General features: G+C 34.2%; 1 long non-coding RNA gene across 1 annotated transcript in view; it reads left to right on the top strand.

Annotated features, from left to right (window-relative positions):
- LOC145296247 (uncharacterized) overlaps positions 1-21,083 on the top strand; it is an 86,026-nt gene extending 64,943 nt beyond the window's left edge. The window contains exon 3 of the long non-coding RNA XR_013869978.1: positions 19,288-21,083. This is a non-coding gene — a long non-coding RNA (uncharacterized LOC145296247). The remainder of the gene's footprint in view (positions 1-19,287) is intronic.
- Positions 21,084-21,635: the final 552 nt, after the last annotated feature.

Below are 21,635 nucleotides of genomic sequence, written 5' to 3' on the forward strand. Positions count from 1 at the left end.
TAGCCTGTTCTACAAGTACTTTAATGGTGAATGCTCTGACGAACTACAAGCACTTGTACCCCCTCGACGTGAACATCCCGACAAACTCGACAAGCAGCCAAATCCCACCCCTTTACAGTAGAGATCCCTAGGTGTAAGAAGGCTTTCTACTTACCTAGTTTCTTCCCCAGAACTGCTAAACTTTAGAATTCCCTTCCGGGATTCTGCTTTCCCAACTGTACTGGCATGCAGAAGTTCAAGTGTAATGTGAACAGACATCTTGCAACTAATCTCTCTTCATAATACCCCTGCAACTTATGTTCCCGATGGTAGCCCTCTACTTCAAAGTGGTACTGCGCCTTGTTTTGGGTGAAATCGAATAATGTATGTATATATATATATATATATATATATATATATATATATATATATATAATTTAGCTATTTGATATCAGAAGGTATTAACATCACAATAAACCATGACTATATATATATATATATATATATATATATATATATATATATATATATATATATATGTGTGTGTGTGTGTGTGTGTGTGTGTATCATCAGTGCGCCTAGACTATCGAAACCCGACCGCCCATATGACAGTCGGAGCTTCTAACCGTTGCGCTATCCGGCAACTGCTATGCGGGCAGTGAATTAACAATGTTTTGACATTGTCCAAATACCTAAGCTCAATTTTCAATTTTTTTATACAAAGAGCATCGCTTAATACGCTAATGGTAATTTGTATATAACTTACCAGTATGCTCAACCCAAGATAGGGAGCATTATATATATATATATATATATATATATATATATATATATATATATATATGCATAAAAAGGTCATCTGGTTTATTTTGATGTTAGTACCTTCTGATATCGTAAAGCTGAATCACACGCTGTTGCCCCGGATTTTGTTTCGTTTTGTTTTGTTTTTAAACGTTTGTTTTTGTTTACTTAATGTTATTTTGCTAGATCATTATTATTTTTAATAGTTACATTTAATTATTACGGTATCGTTTGATCATTAAATTATTAATTGAATGAATACTATAACTAATTATTAGTAAACTTAAGAGGCTTGAATCTATATTTGAATACCTTCCTAAGCTTAATCTTTTTAATAAAGAAAATTTACCTAAGACGTTTAAAGCCAGAAATCACTTTGTATGCGACAGTTTGAATGTCCTCAATTCCGAAAATCACAAAATGCATTCATTTTTTTTTTTCTAAAGGATTGTCAGCATATTACCATGGCGAACTATTTATGAAAAACACCGAGATGCATTCCGATGCATTTAATTTCATAATTAACTCATTTATTTATGAATATAATTTGAAAAGTTTCATTTGGAATTTAAAAAATAAAATTGTTTAAAATGTTGCCATTCTCTTAGGATTATTAAAAGGGTTAAGGGAGTGCATTTTAGGTTTAAAATTGCAAATAATAAAATCAAAGTATTTATTAAAAATAAAATTGAATAAACTTCAAATTAAACCTCATAATAATGGCGTATATAACACAGAATATTGCCGAAGAAATTTTCTTTAAAAATACAATTTAATCCGAAAAAACAAAAACCCAGAAAACAAATTATTATTTTTTAAATAATTAGAATGAAAAATTAAATAAGCAAAAATCAGACAGCAAATTCATTATTTACAGGGCTGTCATTTTTCCTTATTCTCATGTAACGCTGAACATTACTTGTTTTAAGTCGCGTGCAAGCGACTCTATAAGTCACTCCATCGGTCGGTCGGTCGGTCGGTCTGTCCGTAACACTTTTGTGCTTGGCCTTTTTGGTTAAGATCAAAGGTCTGTTGTTAATAGATGCTGTTCTTAGCTTTTTAAGCTTTTCTTGGCCTTTTGGCCAAGATCAAAGTCTAGCGTCTGTTCTTACTACATGCTGTACTTATGTTTGTAAGTTTGTGATATAAAAATGGGGGATCACTTTTCTGTATTAATTTAATGTAAAATGATCACCCACTTTACTACCAGTCAGTGTCACAGCCATTCAAGTCATTTTCCAGATCATTCAAATTGTTTTTGAATGATTCAACTTATTTTTTTAAGCATTCAAGTCATTCTTAAGGTCATTCAATTCATCCTTAAGTTCATTAAAGTCATTCTAAGTCATTTACTTTTTATTTATGTCATTTCAGCCCATTTTTCGGTAATTTTAGTTTATCTTTAAGAATTTCCTGTCAATCCTACATTCACGCATTCATTCATTACGCGAGCGCACGCGACTAATGGCTATTGGCCTTGTTCGATTCAAATAAACGTTTTAAAGTCTATTGTAAAGCAAACCCAACATTCCTATTATAAAAATTGTTTTATTAGATTATTTGTAAATGTAAATTTGTAAAATAATACATTTCCATTACAATTTAAGTAAAACATAATGTATTCATTATATTCCGTGATTATTATTTGATAAATACTGAAAATTTCATTAAAATTGGTTAATTTTCTTCTTTTGGGTGAATCTTTAAGTAAAGGCAGGGGTCAAAATTGTTATACATTTTTTTCAATGTTAATATCTATTTTAAATCTATCTATACTCCTATAAATTAGTTTTTCTTTTGTGTGTATTGATATTCATATTAAAACCCCTCTTTTCTAGTTATTTTAAAAGAAAATGCAATTTTCTTATATATGGGTTGTGAAATTGCATTCACTAGCAAAAGATCTAGTTAATTTGCATATTCCTTTAAACATTCATTTTTATTAATTCCCTATTAAATTGTTCGGTTTTCTTATGGGATGATCATCTACGTTTAATTATATTCATGCAGATGTTCTACATGATTTATACTTGCATAATATTTGAAAAGTGAAAGTGTCTGTGTGTCTGTCTTTCTGTGTACATTTCCCTACGCAATAACTCTGTCAGTTTTAAGTCTACAGACTCAAAATTTGATATACAGGGTACTGAGATTTGGGAAAACCCTTGTGATCGGTTTTCGGCCGGAAATTTGGCTGTTAAGTGGTCAAAGTTCAACGATTTGACCTTTGAGAACGGATTTTCGCAAGATCAGTATCGTTTTGAAGCTCGACCCTTCAGACGATAAATACCGGAAAATTGGCTAAAAATTTCTTCACCCTCAACTGGACATTTTCCTACAGGGAGGGAGTGCTTTTTTGGCCGATATTTTTGAAAGTCATCCCCTCTTTTCGATTGTCTAGCCTTATCTTAAACCTACGTCACTTCCAGTTTGGCGGTAGTCGTAACAGCAAAGACGTCACGTTTTTTTTCAGTCCTTTTCCTCCTTCGCGGTTCGGGTTCGAGCCTGCCTTCCTACTACTACTTTTTTCTTTTTTCTTTTTTTTTTTTTTGCTCTACACACACCTCCAAATACCCGGGCAACACCGGGCACCTATCCTAGTAAATAATATATTCAATTTATAATAGAAATTGGATTAATAAATAAATAATTCATAATAAAATAAAAATGATACTAGAAAAATATATAATTCATCAATATAATAAAAATCATTTAATATTACTAGGTTTTGATAAAGGGGAAGCAACTCATTTAAATTTAAAAGTGAATTACCGACTTTTAACTGTATTTAAACAAATTACGATAAAATATTACAAATGGAAATTTTATATTAAATTTAATATGATTAATAAAAAGTAATTAAATGACAATAATGAATTTCATATATATAATATCAAATTTAATTAAAATAGTAATAAAACTGAATTATATATAGATATAAAATTTAAATCAAATCAACAATTGGTATAACCGGAAATAGAATATATATATTTTGTAATTAGTTTCGAATTAAATAAATATATAGATAAAAATGTATATGCATTACTATTATTTATATTATCTAAGTAAATATATATATGCATTAATTATAAATAATAAATTAATAATATACTAAAAATAATTTTTAGTAGTGTATATCAAAATGAATATAACTTATTAATACGAATATTGAAAATTCAAAATGGCGCAATAAAAAAATAAAATAAAAGGTAATTGTAACGTCTCTTCCAGTTTTCGGATTTTGTAATCATGCCCAAATGCAGTTTATTTTCGTTTTGTGGGTTGATAGTTGCTATTTCTTCTGATGAATTAAGGGCAAAATAAATTCATTGATTGATATAATGATAAAATGAATGAGTTTGCGCTACGAAACAGTTGGTGTCAAGAATTATAAATATCAGCTTAATTAAAATAATAAATTGTAAGATGGTCAACATCATGAAATTTGGAAGTACATGGAATCAGATATAAGGATGAAGATATAAGTTCAGTTTTGCGTTAAGCGGATGATTAAATAAATCCGGAAATAACTGATTTGCATCCTTGATTAATATTTTTAAGGAAAGGCGCGCATTTTCACGCTTTGTGAGACCATTGAGTGTGTATTTTTTAACATAAATGAACGCTTAGTGTTGTCTATATTTAGGATGTTAATAAAATCGGATAATAACCCTTTGACCAGGGCCGAAGCGACATGGTGGTCAGGTCGCTGGGTATGTTTGTAGGAAATAAATCAGTATTGTCATTGCTCTGGGCTGGTTTTCATTTGTCTGGCGCACGAAGTACGTCACCAATTCGACTTCCCCTGGCGCCCTTGTCTTTCATCTCATGTGCCCTTATTGCTATATGACCCGATGGACCTTGGCGAATGTTAAACGACGAAGTCGCGGAGCCGGTATAAAAGGCGACAAACCAAAACAAAAAAGAATGCTAATGGAAACTTTAGTGTATGAAGCCAACGAAACGGTCTTCGAATTCAGCGTGACAGATCGACAGATTTATTAACTAATAGGCGAAGATTCTTGTACGTATTACAACTTAAAAATGCTATTTCAAACTTAAGAGTGTCGGACAAATCGACGAACAGATCATACCGTATAAGGACGCATCTAAAGAAAGATACGTCCGTTACACCTGAGCGTTTAAATGTTGTTTTCAAAACATTAATGTGTCAGACCAACGAAAATGCTATTTAAAATTTTAATATGACAAACGGACGAAATTATTATTTAAAGCATTAGTATGACAAACCAACGAAAATACTACTTAAAATTTTAGTATGACAGACTAACTTAAATGTTAATTAAAACATTAGAATGACAGACCAACAAAAATGCCATTCATATCATGAGATTTTTACTTATTACATTTTCGCCCCAAACAAGGCGCAGTGCCACTTGATGTACTATCAGAGACATAAGTTGCAGGGATACGTTGTAGGGAGTTGAGCAGCAAATTGTCTGTTCACACTACGCTCGAAATGTTGCATGTCAGTACGGTTGTGGAAGCAGGGACCCGGAAGAGAGTTCAGAAGTCTAGCAGTTTTGGGGAAGAAACTAGTAAGAGGGTTTTTTTTTTTTACATCTAGGGATCTTTACTGTATAGGAGTGGAACTTTGCTGCTTGTCAGGTTTGACAGGGGTATTTACGTCGAAGGGCGTGTAGTTTGTCGGAGCATCCATCGTTAAAATACTTGTAAAACAAGCAGAGGGATGATAGTATGATAGACTGACGAAAATACTATTTAAAACTTTAGTATGACAGACCGAGAAAAGGGCAATTTAAAACTTTAGTATGACAGACCGAGAAAAAAAGCAATTTAAAACTTCAAAATGACAGACCGAGAAAAAGGCAATTTAAAACTTTAAAATGACAAATTTTAGAATGGCAGACCGAGAAAAAAGGCAATTTAAAACTTTAGTATGACAGACCGAGAAAAAGGCAATTTAAAACTTTAGTATGACAGACCGAGAAAAAGGCAATTTAAAACTTTAGTATGACAGGTTGACGAAAATGCTATTTAGAACATCAGTGTGACAAAGCATAAACATGACACACCAACGATAATACTATTTAAAACATTAGTATGACAGACCAGCGAAAATGCTATTTTGAACGTATCAGAAGGTTCTATCCCCAGAGTTTCTTGTGTAGAAATTAATGAAATCTAAAATAAGATTCGTCCATTCTATGTATGCATTTAGCGGTAAAACAAATGACGGATAGACAGACGAACAAAGCCTTTCCGTGACTGCGAGGATGCATACCCTTTTTCACCGTTGACTATAATACGAGCTGGTCAACAGATCGTTATCTCTATTGTCCTTTTGATGAGCAAAGCAAATCTGACTTCTCGCCATTTACGAACAATGGCGCTTTGACACGTGTGTCCCAACATTAAGAAATGGTTTTATAAATAAAAGTTTTTTACCCCCCCCCCTCTCCGGCCATTCATATATGGAAAAAGCGGAACAGTAATACGGTAAATTTACACGTTTTTTCTTTTTTTTTTTTTTTTTACTAAGATAAAACCGTAGTATATGTTCAGTCGCAAGATCATACTAAATCGTAATATGGATTACCTCCTCCTTTTATCGTTTGAAACGCATTTATTCGCAAAGTACTGTTGACAGTTCTATAACGGCGGTATGCCCACATCCAGTATTCCTCGTTTGGGGATCTTTGTAACATTATACACTTTTACACTCGTATTAACACGTAGATCCCGTCGCTAGGAAGCCAAGACGGGGAATAACTCGACTTTTTCTTTTTTTCTTTTTTATTTTAGAAACAACAGGTATTTATTTGCACGTTGTTAACGTGATTCTCGGTCTTCGCACGCGTTGTTTTCTTTATAATCCTTTTCCTTGTCGTACGTCGCCTCGCACATGGCTAAGTCATTTGCATCTGCTATACGCACGCCCGCGCTCTGTTACTTTATCATAAACGGAAGTGGCCTCTAAATTTCCCCTGACAACTACAAACAAGAGAAGAGTAATAGTTTTGACTAGTACGAAAGTGTAGTGTCTGATTTGCCATAGAAACCGTCCTTTCAGGTATTACGCCTTCTATTCGAATGGGGGTATATTTACTCTCTGTCGTCTCAGACGCCATTATTAGCAGAGAGGTGCTGACGGAAAAATAGTCATGCTTTCATGCTTTTTGTAATAGATTTTTCGCATCTTAAAGACTATCCGGTGCCTCAATTTTACTTTGTGATAAGAAAGTGGAAAGAGACTAGGAAATACATCTTAGATGGAAATATACAAAATATATTGTCTCCCCTCTCTCTCCCCACTTTCTCTCTCACTGTATATATATATATATATATATATATATATATATATATATATATATATATATATATATGTATATATATGTATGTATATGTATATATATGTATATGTATATGTATATATATATATATATGTATATATGTATATATATATGTATATATATGTATATATATATATATATATATATATATATATATATATATATATATATATATGAATGTAGGAAAACTTGTCTCCGGAAAACTCGTCCCCTTTTGCCAGGTAGGAAAACTGGTCCCTTATTGAATAAATATCGATTAAAAACACATTTTATGATCGTTCTTGAAGAAGATATTGTCTTTAAAAGAGAATATACATCCCATAATATTTTAAAAAAAATATTTTTACTTGTTTACTGTTGTTTAAAAAAAAATTAAATTGATTTTTCTAAGTTTTAGTTTTCTACCTAGCTTTGAAATTTTTTGGTGTTTCAACTTATTTTAAAGAGTTTATTTAGTCCAAAAAAAACAAACAAGTAATGCAGAGTGTTGCTTTTGTACAAAAAATGTCCGACATGAGATAATCACATCTTAGGAGTCTCGATAATCACTCAAAAATAGAAAATTAAAGAAAATACTGAAGTATATATAGTTTTAAAACGAGCCCCCCCCCCGATGATAAATTTGTATATTTTTAGGTAATCTCCAAGATCACTGCTCGGAAAAAAAATCAAGCTACCGGACGTGGATACGGTTGATTATGTAACGAAACCGAACGAAAGACACAAAAAACGAAACTATATATTTCTAAAAAAAAAATACTCTAGTTTTTAACATTTCCTGTGTTATTACGAAACAAACAAACAAACAAACATAAAAAACACTTCTTGTATTATCAAGTAAGCAAACAAATATTTTATTTAGAAAATTTGGTACTTCACGGGAACGTGGGCCCTGATGTTTTTATTTAATCATTACTCTTTCAAAGCGCATGCGCAAAAGGTTTTCTTTGGTTTATTTAATCACGAAAACTTTTTGAAGGTACTATTTGAAGCCAAAAAAGGGGGGGGCAAACGCATTATTTGAATATGTATGAAAACATAATTTAACAAAAAAAGAATATTTAGTGAAGAAAATAATAAATAAAAATTAAATTAAATTAAATAAAAATAAATAAAAATAAAAATAAAAACAAGCACGAAATAAAAGTATGAATCAAATTTCCCCAAAGAAAACAAATTTCAAAAAAATAAAATAAATACACGCGCGATTAAAAATAAAGTCTGAGATATATACGGAGAAAGTGAAAGAAAATGCTTTGAGGAAAAATCATTAATCAATTTGCTGTGTAACTGTTTAATATCGTTACAAGGGTTATAAATCTATGTTTCAACTTTCAACTTGGTGTCGATTCTCCTTGGTGATCCTTTGACCTGATAAAAACTCATATCATTGTTGAAAAGATTGTACACAAGATTGTTGTTAATGATGTATTCTTGGAGTGTACGTAAAAAATTATTTCTGACGTTTATTTACTTTGTCACTCGTGTGAGTTTTTAACTAAATTCTTACTTTATTATTGAAAACAGGCTATTTCAAACTTGAGCATGAAGACCAAAAATATTATTTACGAACTTGAGCATGACAGACCAAAAATATTATTTCAAACTTGAGCATGATAGATCAACAAAATATTATTTCAAACTTGACCATGATGGAACAGCAAAATTCTATTTTTAACTGGAGCTTAACAGACTAACACAATGTTGTTTCAAACTTAAGCATGACAGACCTAAAATGTTATTTCAAAGTTGAGCGTGACAGGCCAATAAAATATTTCACTAACGTAACAGATGAGAGAAATGCTATTTAAAAGCTGGACATTGTAGGCATATATATATATATATATATATATATATATATATATATATATATATATATATATATATATATATATATATATATATATATTCTATTTAAAGCTTAAGCATGGTAGACCAACGAAATGCTATTTCAAAGTTGAGCATTGCAGCCGAAAAAAAAGGAAATCCTAATTCAATCTTAGATAAATAAACTCCGACTTAAAACTTGAGAAAAACAAATTGACAAACTGGCCTACGGACGGCTAGAGCCTCTCCTATGGAAACAAAGGCGCATCTGAACATATTAACGACTACTTACTTAAGTCACCTTGTGTAGCATTTGATGTTCCTAATGCTACTTAACGATGGTTCAGATAAGGAAGCTCAATTCACTTTGAAGCGTTCCAAATAATAACACAAGCTGGTCAAGAGAGATCAGGATCTCCTTTGTCCTCTCCTTATACGTAAATATGCTTTATCTCCAAAATACGAACAATGGCGTTAAGTGCGGCGACGTGACACGTGTCTTCTAAAAATGGAGAGAGACGTAAATAATATATATATATATATATATATATATATATATATATAATGTTGTGTGTATATATATATATAAATGTGTGTATACATATATATATATACATAAATGTGTGTATATATATATAAATATGTGTGTATATATATACACATATATAATTGTGTATGTATATATATATATATATATATATATATATATATATATAAATGTGTGTATATGTATATTGAGTAAGTTATAAAATATATATGGCAAGTAAGGTACACAGAATATTCCGCATTTCATCCATGCTAGAATTCAACAGGCTTATGCGAGAAGTTGTCGTAGTCTCGCGTTTTTATATACGCACATTTTATTGAATTTTTAGTTAGCCAATCGGAATATTCTGTGTAGCTTAATTGCGATATATATATATATATATATATATATATATATATATATATATATAACTTAGTACCTAGCTCTACCTACGTATTGAGCACTGTTGAAGTAAATACTTAAAGTTTACGCATAAATTTATACTTTCGTATATTAATTTATGTAATTAAATGAAGTATTCATAAATATATATATATATATATTTAAAGGAGATTAGAACAATAGTCTAAAGAGCAAAGTGTATTTTAATGTAATAGTAAAATTACTAGTTTAATTAAAATACAGGGAAAGAAAAAGTGCTCGTTGTAATTTAGATATATAATAAGCTCGATAGGTAAATATCCTAGATTATCAATCACATTACTAAATATATATATATATATATATATATATATATATATATATATATATATATACTAGCAAAAGTACCCGTCGTTGACTGAGTTCAAATACAGCCTACAGAAAATGGACTATGATAGGTTATGAAAAGGAAGGGTTGTAAAGAGATAGCTTCGAATTCGGGGGTATCAAAATCAAAGCAAAATATCATGAAAGTAAAAATAAAAAGATAAACCCTATAATTTATTATACCATACCTGTTCTCACTGAAATACTTATCACAATATTCTGTGGATCTATATTAAAAAACCTTGTTGAACTTTGTGACATATTTCCATTCTATGGAGGTCAGGCGCGAACGCAGACCCCACAATTTTAATATGACATCCCTATTTAAGTTAAAACATACTTATCAAAGTATTGTTATGTACATCTATATCAAAAGCAGTTGTAAGCGTTTTTTTTTTTAATTTTTAATTTTTTTATTTCCATACTTTGTGGACCAGGCGCGAACGCAGACCCCACAATTTTATGAACCACCGTTCTGCAGGATCAAACATACCCATTCGTGTGTCTCGATACATCTTCTATCATTATATGTAATCAGTTTTTTTTTTTTTAATAGTAAACCATAAAGTAGTATTGGGACGATTAATCGAAATCAGAATCGGGAAACGGAAAAATCAGAGCTTTTTGGGGTATCGGAATCGAAAAATATTGAGCTATTTTCCGATGCTAAAACCGATTCCTTAAATTATTTATTTTTTATTTGATTTTTGTTTTAAGAAATATTGTTTAAGAAATATTTTCCACTGCTTAAAATAATAACTATTTATTGATTTAAACTTCCAGTAAGACTAAAACTTCTAGATCCCCCCTCACAAGAGTGTTTTTATGTTTGAGAAAATATAGGCACATTTAAATTTTTTTTTTTTTTTTTTTTTTTTTTTGCGGTAATCGGGACAAAATAACACTTTTATAGTAATATATTTAGAAATTTAGACAGTATCGAAATCGTTAATTGTATCCAATTCGGGAATTTAGTTCAGAATCGGTAATTGTATCGGAATCGGAAAAAATATCGGAATCGTCTCACCACTAATAAGTTTTCAGAAATCCACGTAGATGATTTATTTATGGTGATGAATACTTGTGTAGAAGCATCCATACTTTTTAGAACAACTGCTAATCACGGTCGGTTCAAGACAGAGCAGACAGTAGACGTCAGGTTTTATACCAATGTTTTTCTTCTCCTAGATGTATGTCTTAATGAAAACTGAGGGTGTATCTCTGTTTTTAATGCGCCTCCCGATACAAATCTGGAAATTTCTATGTTCTGGCGCAGTACATAAAACGCCAAGCATTCCCAAATGGTCACCCATTTGGTTCTAGTTAGGCTCGTCTTTGCTTAACTTCACTATCTAATGAGAACAGCGTATCACCGCAAGTATGTCGTGTTTATCTGCTTATCTATATATCTATAAAAGTGAACGTGTCTGTCTGTCTGTCTGTCTGTCTGTCTGTGTACATTTCCCTACGCAATAACTCTGTCAATTTTTAGTCTATAGACTCGAAATTTGAAATACCGGGTACTGAGATTTGGGAAAATCGATGTGACGGGTGTCAGCCAGAAATTTGGCTGTTAAAGGGTCAAATTTCAACGATTTGACCTTTAAGAACTCTACCAAACTCCTCCGACAATTTTGGGTCTAGACACTTGAAATTTTAGATATAGGTTCCTTAGACCTGGATCTAACTTACTAAAGTGATTTGAGCCCGAAACTATAAATTTTAAGGGGTCATAATAGGGGTCAAAGTTTTAAAAAATTAACCATTTTTTTTGTTTTTTTGCTTTTTTTGCACAGCATACACCTCCAAACACCCGAGCAACGCCGGGCACCCCTGCTAGTAAATATATATGAGTGCTTATTTGTGTATGACCGGCAACACCCGAGTCTGTGTGTGTGTGTGTGTGTGTGTGTGTGTGTGTGTGTGTGTGTGTGTGTGTGTGTTGTCTTCAATAAGTTTCTAAACTTTTTCGTATGTGCACTTTTATTGATAGTACACACATGAAACTCTAATCGCCTTCGAAGTAATCTCCTCCAGCTGCAATGCATTTATGCCGTTCCAACAACTTCTGGAAGACCCCGTAGAAGTCTTCTTGTGTGAGTGTGTCACAGCCTATTCGATCTCCTCAATTGTTTCATAACGACAGCACCTACGGTTTTCCTTGAGCTTAGCGAATAACCAAAAGTCACAGGGAGCAAGGCCTGGACTATAGGGAGGGTGAGGAACTGTCTTGATGTCCATCTTGGTCAAACAGTCTGATCTTTGAGCACTCTTGGAGCAAATTTCACGTAAATCTTCATCTTCAGTTTCTTTGCAAATAACTGTGTGTACAGTTCCCACACTAACATCAAACTGTGCACTTTATTGTCCCTATAGACACACGACGGGCCTTATCCTTGAAATTATTTATTTGGCCAATCTGATGTTCTGATTTCCTTACTCTTCCCACACCTCTCATTATCCCCTTCATATCCCTGCCTGCCTTGAATCTCTTATGCCACTCATAAACTGATGTTCGATTCATGCAAGATGGTCCAAAATCAGTTTGAAGCATGCCAAACGTTTCTATTGCATTGCTTTCTGTTTAAAATATAATTTTATTGCATATCGTTTTTCTAAAGTGTCCTCACGTCCAGGTTGCATTTTTGAAAATCATCAGCTGTAATCAATCAGGCTTTAGTAGAGTGTATGCCAATTCCTGCTATAGCTGTTCATTTGAACCTGAAATCATAATAATCGGTCAGTCGTGTCATAAGATGTATAGCAATAACATACTAAATATTCAAGAGTCTTCGACAATTTTAAAAGCATGTACAAAAAAGTCTGGAAACTTATTCAAGCCACCTCTGTATATCTGGAAATTTACTTTAATAACAATGGGAATGGGACACAACAGATATTACACTTTGCCTGCCATGAAGTTTAGTTAGTGTTTTTATTATTTTCTTGAACGGCGCTCTAATTAGAAAAACGTGTTGCTTTAATTGCTATGGTTCGTCTTATTTTATTGATTTCTCAGCGGTGTTTTTTCTTTTCTGCTAACAAAATCAAATCGAAATTGATCTAACTCCGTTAGCAACGGTTTAATAAGCCATAGAAACCATTAAAACACACACAAGAAACAAATATAAAAAGCCTCTTTGTTTGGTGTTGGTCGATTTTATCGAGTTTAATGGAGCTTGACATTTGCTTTTATATTCGCTGTGATTAACAGTTGTTGCCTCTACAAAAGAATTCGAATTCGCTAATTATTAGTGTAGGGACGATTAATCGGAGTCGGAATCGGGAATCGGAAAAATCGGAGCTATTTTTGGGTTATCGGAATCGGTATCGAAATCGGAAAAAATTGAGCCTATTTTCCGATGCCAAAACCGATTCCGCTAATTATCTATTTTATTTGATTTTGTTTTTAAAAAAAAAAACATCTTCCACTGCTTGTCGTAATATTAAAATAATAAATATTGATTTAAACTTCCAGTAAGATAAAACTCTTTAGATCATCACCCCGTCACAATTGTGTTTCTTACGTTTGAGAAAATTCATGCACATTTAAAGCTGCGTTTTTACAGTAATCGGGAAAAATAACAATTTTATAGTTAAGTATTTAGAGATTTATAAAGAATCGGAATCGGAATCCGCAATTGTATCGGAATCGGAAAAAAATATCGGAATCGTCCCATCACTACTAATTATGATAACGACTTTCAATAGACGAAAGTCTGTCCGATTTTTAGTTTCAGAAGAAAATGTTTATTTAATAATACAATTTAGCAAACTTGGATAATTATGAAGTTAAGACATTGCGAAACCTTAAAAAAAAAACTCGTCTAGCTATAGCAACTATCAACAATTCCTGCCATTCTCTATCTATGCTTAAATCTAAACGCAAATTCCATGAACAGAGCGTCTTTTCTTAGAACTGCCCACACGCGGAACTCTGTTCTGCTGGCCTGCTTTCTGGATGACTATAATACGGTTGTTTTCAAGTCCAATGTAAACAGGTTCTTGAGCCGTTCACCTAAATAATTCATTTTTACTCCATTTCCACCACTAACTATTAACACGCAGTTGTCTCAGTGACAACTCTACACTCATTAACCCTTATCATCGAATGGCTTTCGGACCTTGATAAATGGTGACTCCCATATAAAACACACACACACACACACACACACACACACACACACACACAAATAACATATCTGTCAATAATTTCAGTTGCGCCAGACAATGGATAATCCCTGTACGTTGTCTATTGGGAGAGCGTATAGTAAAGCACAAGTCGTGCAATATGTAACCGCACATCTCAATCGGCATTATTTGCGTCCATTGGCAAGGAAAGAAGAAATCTAGGGCAACTGGAAACAGAAGAGGAAGACTGGTGTTTCTATTTACTTGGCTCGCCACGAGGGCAGAGTTTGACAAAATGTTGATTTTTAATATAGCGATAATCCAGTTCCTCAAAAAGGGGGGATGGGAACAAAAATGAAAATTGATCTCTGCCTGAAAGGATTTTTCTTGACTGAGGACAGAAAGAATGAAGAAGAGCAGTATCAGAACGTACTACACTTTAATTCTAGCACAAAAGAATAGAGATATTCTGGCGTTTTCTTTTATACTAATTGCTCTTTTTTATATTATATTTTATTTTTTTTTTTACAACGAAGTCATCACTTATCAAGGCCCGGAGGCCACTCGGGGATAAGGGTTATTGCATGTACAGTAATCAATGGGATAATATCGTAGTAATCGCTAGTAATGGAGATCTGATAAAGTGTCTTACTTAAGAGGGCGGTTCATCAAGAACTTGTTTATGTTGGACTTGAAGACATCTAAGTTGTAGTTAGGTGGGAAACAGCTCTAGTATGGCTTGAGTCTACTCTAGTTTTAAATCTATAGTACTCAAAAAACTTCAACCAGAACTAGCGCCCATACTTACGAAACTGTTTAAACGTTGTCTTCAGGAGAATTGCTTCCCATCACCCTGGAAAATCTCATCAATATGCCTTGTATTTAAGAATTCAGTTGATCGTTCATCCCCCTCTCAGTACAGGCCAATAATTCTCCTGTGCGTCATGAGTAAGTTGCTGGAATCTGTGTTAAATAAAGAAGTAATCAACAATCTCAGCAAAAATAACCTTCTTAATGACACACAATATGGTTTCCGTTCTGCAGATGTGCTTACAGTAATATCTCATAGGATTAGCGAATCTCTCGACGAAGGCAACCTTTCTAGGGCAACTGCTCCTGGCATATCAAAGGCATTTGACAGTGTATGGCATAAAGGTTTACTTCACAAGATCTCCAGCTATGGTATAGATGGAAATGTCTTCTCAGTTATTAAATCATTTCTCTCTGATAGGTTCATAAGAGTAGTAGTTGATCGGCAAAAATCAGAAGCTCACAGTATTAATGCTGGAGTCCCTCCTGGGTCCAACTCTTTTCCTGATCTACATTAATGCTCTTCCAAATCACATCCTTACATCATTCGTAGAGATTTATGCTGATGACACTACCATCTATGGTAGCACATCTAAGACCGTAAACGACCAAGTTCTCTCCGATTCTCTCTCCTCTGATCTTGAGCACGTGGTACAATGGGGAAAGGAGTGGCTGGTTACTTTTAATGCATCTAAAACCAAGATTCTATCTTTACATCATCAATGTTCTGTCCCCATCTGGCATCAATTGAAATGAATGGCTCTCGTCTTGGAGAGCCCTCGTGTTTTGACAAGCTTCTGGGCTTGACCTTTACTCCTGATCTTAAATGGAACACGTACATCAAATTTGTTGCCAAGGCCGCTTGAAAAATGGTGGGATCCTTTTATCGATCCAGTAGATATCTCACTGCTGATGCAATTCTCTATCTATATAAGAGCCAGGTACGTCCAAGGATTGACTACTGTTGCCACATCTGGGCAGGAGCTGCTAGAAAGGACTTGCCCTGCCTTGATAGAGTTCAATATAGACTTCGCAGCCTCGTAGAAGATGTCCTTTTCTCTTCCCTGCAGAAGAGATGTTGCGATTTTGTCACTGCTTTATCGTTATTTTCATGGCAAGTGCTCGACTGAGCTTCAATCTATGGTCCACACCGCCAAACTTTCACAAGAAACACTCGTCTAGCTGAAAACACTATCAATAATTACTCCCCACTCTTTATCTGTGCCTAAACCTAAACGTAGATTCCATGAACAAAGCTTCCTTCTTAGAACTGCACGCCTGTGGAATTGTCTTCCGTTTTCCTGCTTTCCAGCTGACTGCAATATGGTTATCTTCAAGTCCAACGTAAACAATTTCTTGATGAGACGTTCCACTTAACAAATTTGCCGAATTTCCATTACTATCGATTACTATATTACCCAATTGACTACTGTACACACTTTAACCCCCATCCTCGAGTGGTCTCTGGGCCTTGATAAGTGGTTATGCCTATGTAAAAAAGAATTAATGATAAAAAAAGGAATTTTCCAGGTGAAGGTCGAACGACGGCATTACGAATATCCATGCATCATGTTTATGGTATTTATGTTATGTGTGCATTGGTTATGTTTAAATTTATAGTCTTGTAGCAAATATGTCTTCATAGTACAGTATTAACGTGAAAGGAAAAAGTAAATCGTAAGTTGAACGTTTTAGTTTCGATTCTCGGTGGTGGCGCACGAACCGATTTTCTTTCTTTTTTTTTAAACTTTTTATATATATTGGGTCCAATATATTATAATAATAAATACGAAATTTGCATTAATCAAAATATCATATTTAAGCGTATTTTACAACCGGGTAATGCCTGGCGGCATGCTGATTTGAATAAAAACAATTACTGCAAACTCAAGCGTGAAATAATTTCAGACAAAAATGACCATAGGCACGGTCCATTTTTACAACCGTTACTTTCTAAACGATTTGTTTGTGGGTTTAGCATTAATTAACCACTGTGAGGTCAGCAGATATACGCGACTCAGGGACCAGGCCTTCTTAACGAAGGGATTGACCTGACTCGCTAAGTCTACATTCTGCGTGTGTAACCGCTACACGTCGTGTATAACTTATATGTGCTAATGGTTAAATTTATGAAAGACAGTGAATAAATTAACGCCCGAAAAGAACAAACGCGGATGAATATTTAGGAGTGGTCGGCATATTTACAACGTCATTACCTGTACCGGGCAAATATTAATGGCTTATAAATCGCCCCTCTCGGCGATGACAACAAAATCAAATGAATAAACATGCTTATTTATGATGTGTCCAACGTGGGAAGGGGTAGGTTAGAGTAACAAGTTCCCATTTCAAGGTTCATACCGGATGCGGAAGAATCCATGGCGGTTGGAATGAGAATACAAACGTGGCCCACACCTTTGAATATTTAAAAGAAAACTAGCCTGGGTGACCGACGTTGCCCGGGTGTTTGGAGGTGTGTATTGAACAAAAAAAATGTGGTAGTAGGCAGAGAAGCTCAGACCCGTGACGCGAAAGGCAGAAAAGAAATTGAAAGAAAATCTGACGTCTTATCGTTACTCCATGACGCGACTGGAAGACTAACGCGTTCAAATTTAACGTAGTTAATCAAAAAACAAAAGATGACTTGCAGAAATGGCGTTGCTTTTAAACATCCGAGGAAAGCAAATTAGAAACAAGGTCGTTTTTAATGTGGGAGAAAACCAGCTCCCCCAAAAAGGGAGCACTCTGGCAGTATGCAAATAAATAGCAATTGTCTCAATATTAAGGGTTTCCCCTACATTTACCAAGGACCAATTTCAGACCAGATACTACCCGGCCCAAAGTCCAGGCGGTTGCGTTCCAATAGTTTTGCTATATATATATGAAAAAGAAAAACAAAAGGCTGAGACGACGGCACGGTTGGAATTTTCTTTAACTCAATCAAAAAAAGATAGAGACGATGTCCGTTTCTGAATCTGAGATATTATGATCTTGTAATATGCAAAAACTTCTCGCGGAATCTCATCAACAAGAGAAGCCCGATGCAAGAAGCCTTTTGTGGACATACACAAACGCTCGCGCACATTTTGCCCTTTATATAATAGACTAGCCTGTGTGCCCAGCGTTGCCCGGATGTTTTAAGGTGTGTGTTGAGCAAAAAAAAAAAAAGTGGTAGTAGGCAGACAGGCTCGAACCTGTACCAAAAAGGAGGAAAAGAACGTGAGAAAAAAAAAACGTGACGTCTTTGCCGTTGTGTCCATCGCCAAACCTGAACTAGCGAAGTTTTAAATAAGGCTAGTCAATCAGAAAGGGAAGATGAATTTCGAAAATATTGGAGAAAAAGGCGACCTCTCCTTGTAGAAAAGTGCCCAGCTGAGGGTGAAGGAATTAACGTTTTTAGGCAATTTTTCGATATTTTTCATCCGAAAGCAATACCAATCTAGTGAAAATCCGTCGGCTCTGTCGAAAGTTTTAGACATACATACATACATACATACATACATACATACATACATACATACATACATACATACATAAATTTAAACAGACGGGTAATATTTATATAATAGACTAGCGGGAGTGTCTGGCGTTGCCCGGATGTAGGATATTAGCACAAGGATGAAGCGATGTTAAGAATGGCTTCCACGTCTGTAAAATAACAAAAGGATAGAGGCAGAGGTGAGTAATTAGTTTTCCACGCTAACCATTAGGCCAAAGAGGATAGTGAATTGAAATAAAATAAAGATATATAGAGAGAGATGGGATCAAACTCGAAAGTCAACAAATTGTGGATGTTCATATTAATGCGGGTAAATCGTATATAATAAACTCTTGAGTTTCTATTTCGATCAAATTAGACCAAAGGGCATATTGAAGTCAATGAGTTGCTAATTAAGTTAGAAATCATAGAAGTCGCTACGCAGGCACAGAAATAAACGTTGCTTTTAAAACTGGCTGAGGGCCAGGTAAGCTTAGCTCTTTCTGTCGGTATTCATTTGTTTTCCCACGAAAACAGAATGTGACACAATTTGCTTAAAAATTAAATTTGCTCAGTATAGAAAGGTTCCCCCTTCTGTGGCCGAAAACTAATCTCATTTTTTTTTTTTGCAGTGTCGACCACCAGGCCGTCAAGCTGTAGCGTTCGAATATTTTTTTCTTTATATGAAAAAAACAAACAACAGCCGACACGACGTGACGGAGGGAATTTGTTAAAACTCGATCAAAAATGATAGAGACAATATCTGCTTGCAAATCTGAGATATTCCCATATAGGAAGTATGCGAAAACTTCTTTCGGAATCTAACCGACGCGAGAACCTCGACACAAAAAAACTTTCGTGGAAATTCACAAACACACGCGTCCATTTTGCCTTTTATATATATAGAATAGCCTGGGTGGTTAGTGTTATCCGGGTTGAAAGTTTTAGAGATACATACATACATACATACATACATACATATATACACACACATACATTTAAACAGACTGCTGAGACTAGTTTGGGTGCCCGGCGTTGACCGGGTGTTTGAAGGTGTTCGAAAAGTGGTAGTTGGTAGGCACACTCGAACCCGTACCGCAAAGTAGAAAAAGAACGTGACAAAAAAAAACGTGACCTCTTTGCTGTTGCGTCCATCGCCAAATCGGAAGTGGTGAAGGTTTAAATTAAAGCTAGTCAATCGAAAAGAGGGGGGATGACTTTCGAAAATATCTGCAAAAAAACGATATCTCGTTCAAGAAAAGTGCCCAGTTACGGGTGAAGGAACGAATGTTTTTACACATTTTTCGATATTTATCGTCTAAAGGGTCGAGGTTCAAAACAATACCGATCTCATGAAAATCCGTCGCCTCTGTCGAAAGTTTTGGGCAGACATATAAACAAATATACATACATACATGCATACATTTAAACAGACAGGTGAGATTTATATTATAGACTAGCCTGAGTGTGCGGCGTTACCGATACGCAAAGGAGGAAAAGAACGTGAAAAAAAAACGTCTTTGCCGTTGCGTCCATTGCCAAATCGGAAGTGGCGAATGTTAAATTAAGGCTAGTCAATCGAAAAGAGGGGATGACATTCGAAAATATCGGCGAAAAAAGCGACCCCCCCCCTGTAGAAAAATGCCTAGTTGAGAGTGAAGGAAGTAATGTCTTTATGCAATTTATCGATATTTATCGTCCGAAAGAACACGGTTTAAAACGATGCTAGATTCCTCACGTTCCGACGCGTCTGTCAAAAGTTTTTAGCAGACAGACATATATACATACATTTAAACAGACGGATGAGATTTATATTATAGACTAGCCCGGCGTTGGCCTGATGTTTTGAGGTGGTAATAGGCAGGCATGCTCGAACCTGTACCACAAAGAATAGAAAAGAACGTGGAAAAAAAATGTGATGTCTTTGCTATTGCACCCATCGCCAAACCGGAACCTGCAACCCCTCTCCCACAGAAGAGACGTTGCGAGCCTATCCTTGTTTTATCGTTATTTTCATGGCAGGTGCTCGCCTGAACTCCAATCCCTGGTCCCCCCTCGCCAATCTTTCACGAAAAACACCCGTCTAGCTGTATCCACTGTGAAAAATTTCCCCCACTCTATATCTTGCCTAAATCCAAACGCGGATTTCATGAACAAAGCTTCTTTCTTAGAACTGCACGCCTGTGGAACTCTGTTCCGTCTGCCTGCTTCCCACCGGACTACAACTTGGATGTCTTCAAGTCTAATGTTAACAAATTCCTAATGAACCGCCCCTTAAGTAAACACTTCATCAAATCTCCTCACTAACGTAATGTACTTGCAATAACCCTTATCCCTGAGTGGCTTCCGGGCCTTGATAAGTGGTGATCACTGTGTAAAAAAAAAAAAAGGAAGTATCGCAATAAACACGAAAACGTTCATGAATACATAACTTGGTTTGTTCCTTTTTTATCTATAGTGTCAGAATACTATTTCCATTATTCTCATCCGATATATATATATATATATATATTTATATATATATATATATATATATATATATATATATATATATATTTATATATATATATATATATATATATATATATATATATATATATATATATATATAAATTATTGTTGGGACGATTAATCGGAGTCGGGAATCGGAAAAACCAGAAATTGATGCCTATTTTACGATGCCAAAACGATTCTTTTAATTGTCTTTTTTATTTTATTTTGTTTAAGCCAAAATCTTCCATTGCTGTTAATGATGATAAAATAATAAATATCTATTGATTTTAAATTAGCATTAAAGTCATTATCGATAAATCACCCCCCCCACAAGTGTAGTATGACGTTTAGGGAAATATCTGCATATTTAACATGTGTTTTTTTTTTTACAGAAATCGGAGAAAATAACAATCTTATAGTTAAATAATTAGAGATTTATAAAGAATTGGAATCGGTAATTGTATTGGAAACGGGCATTTAGCAAGGA

Source organism: Euprymna scolopes, chromosome 2 (genome assembly GCF_053919585.1).
Source record: "Euprymna scolopes isolate OS-2025 chromosome 2, ASM5391958v1, whole genome shotgun sequence".
NCBI lineage: Eukaryota > Metazoa > Mollusca > Cephalopoda > Sepiida > Sepiolidae > Euprymna > Euprymna scolopes.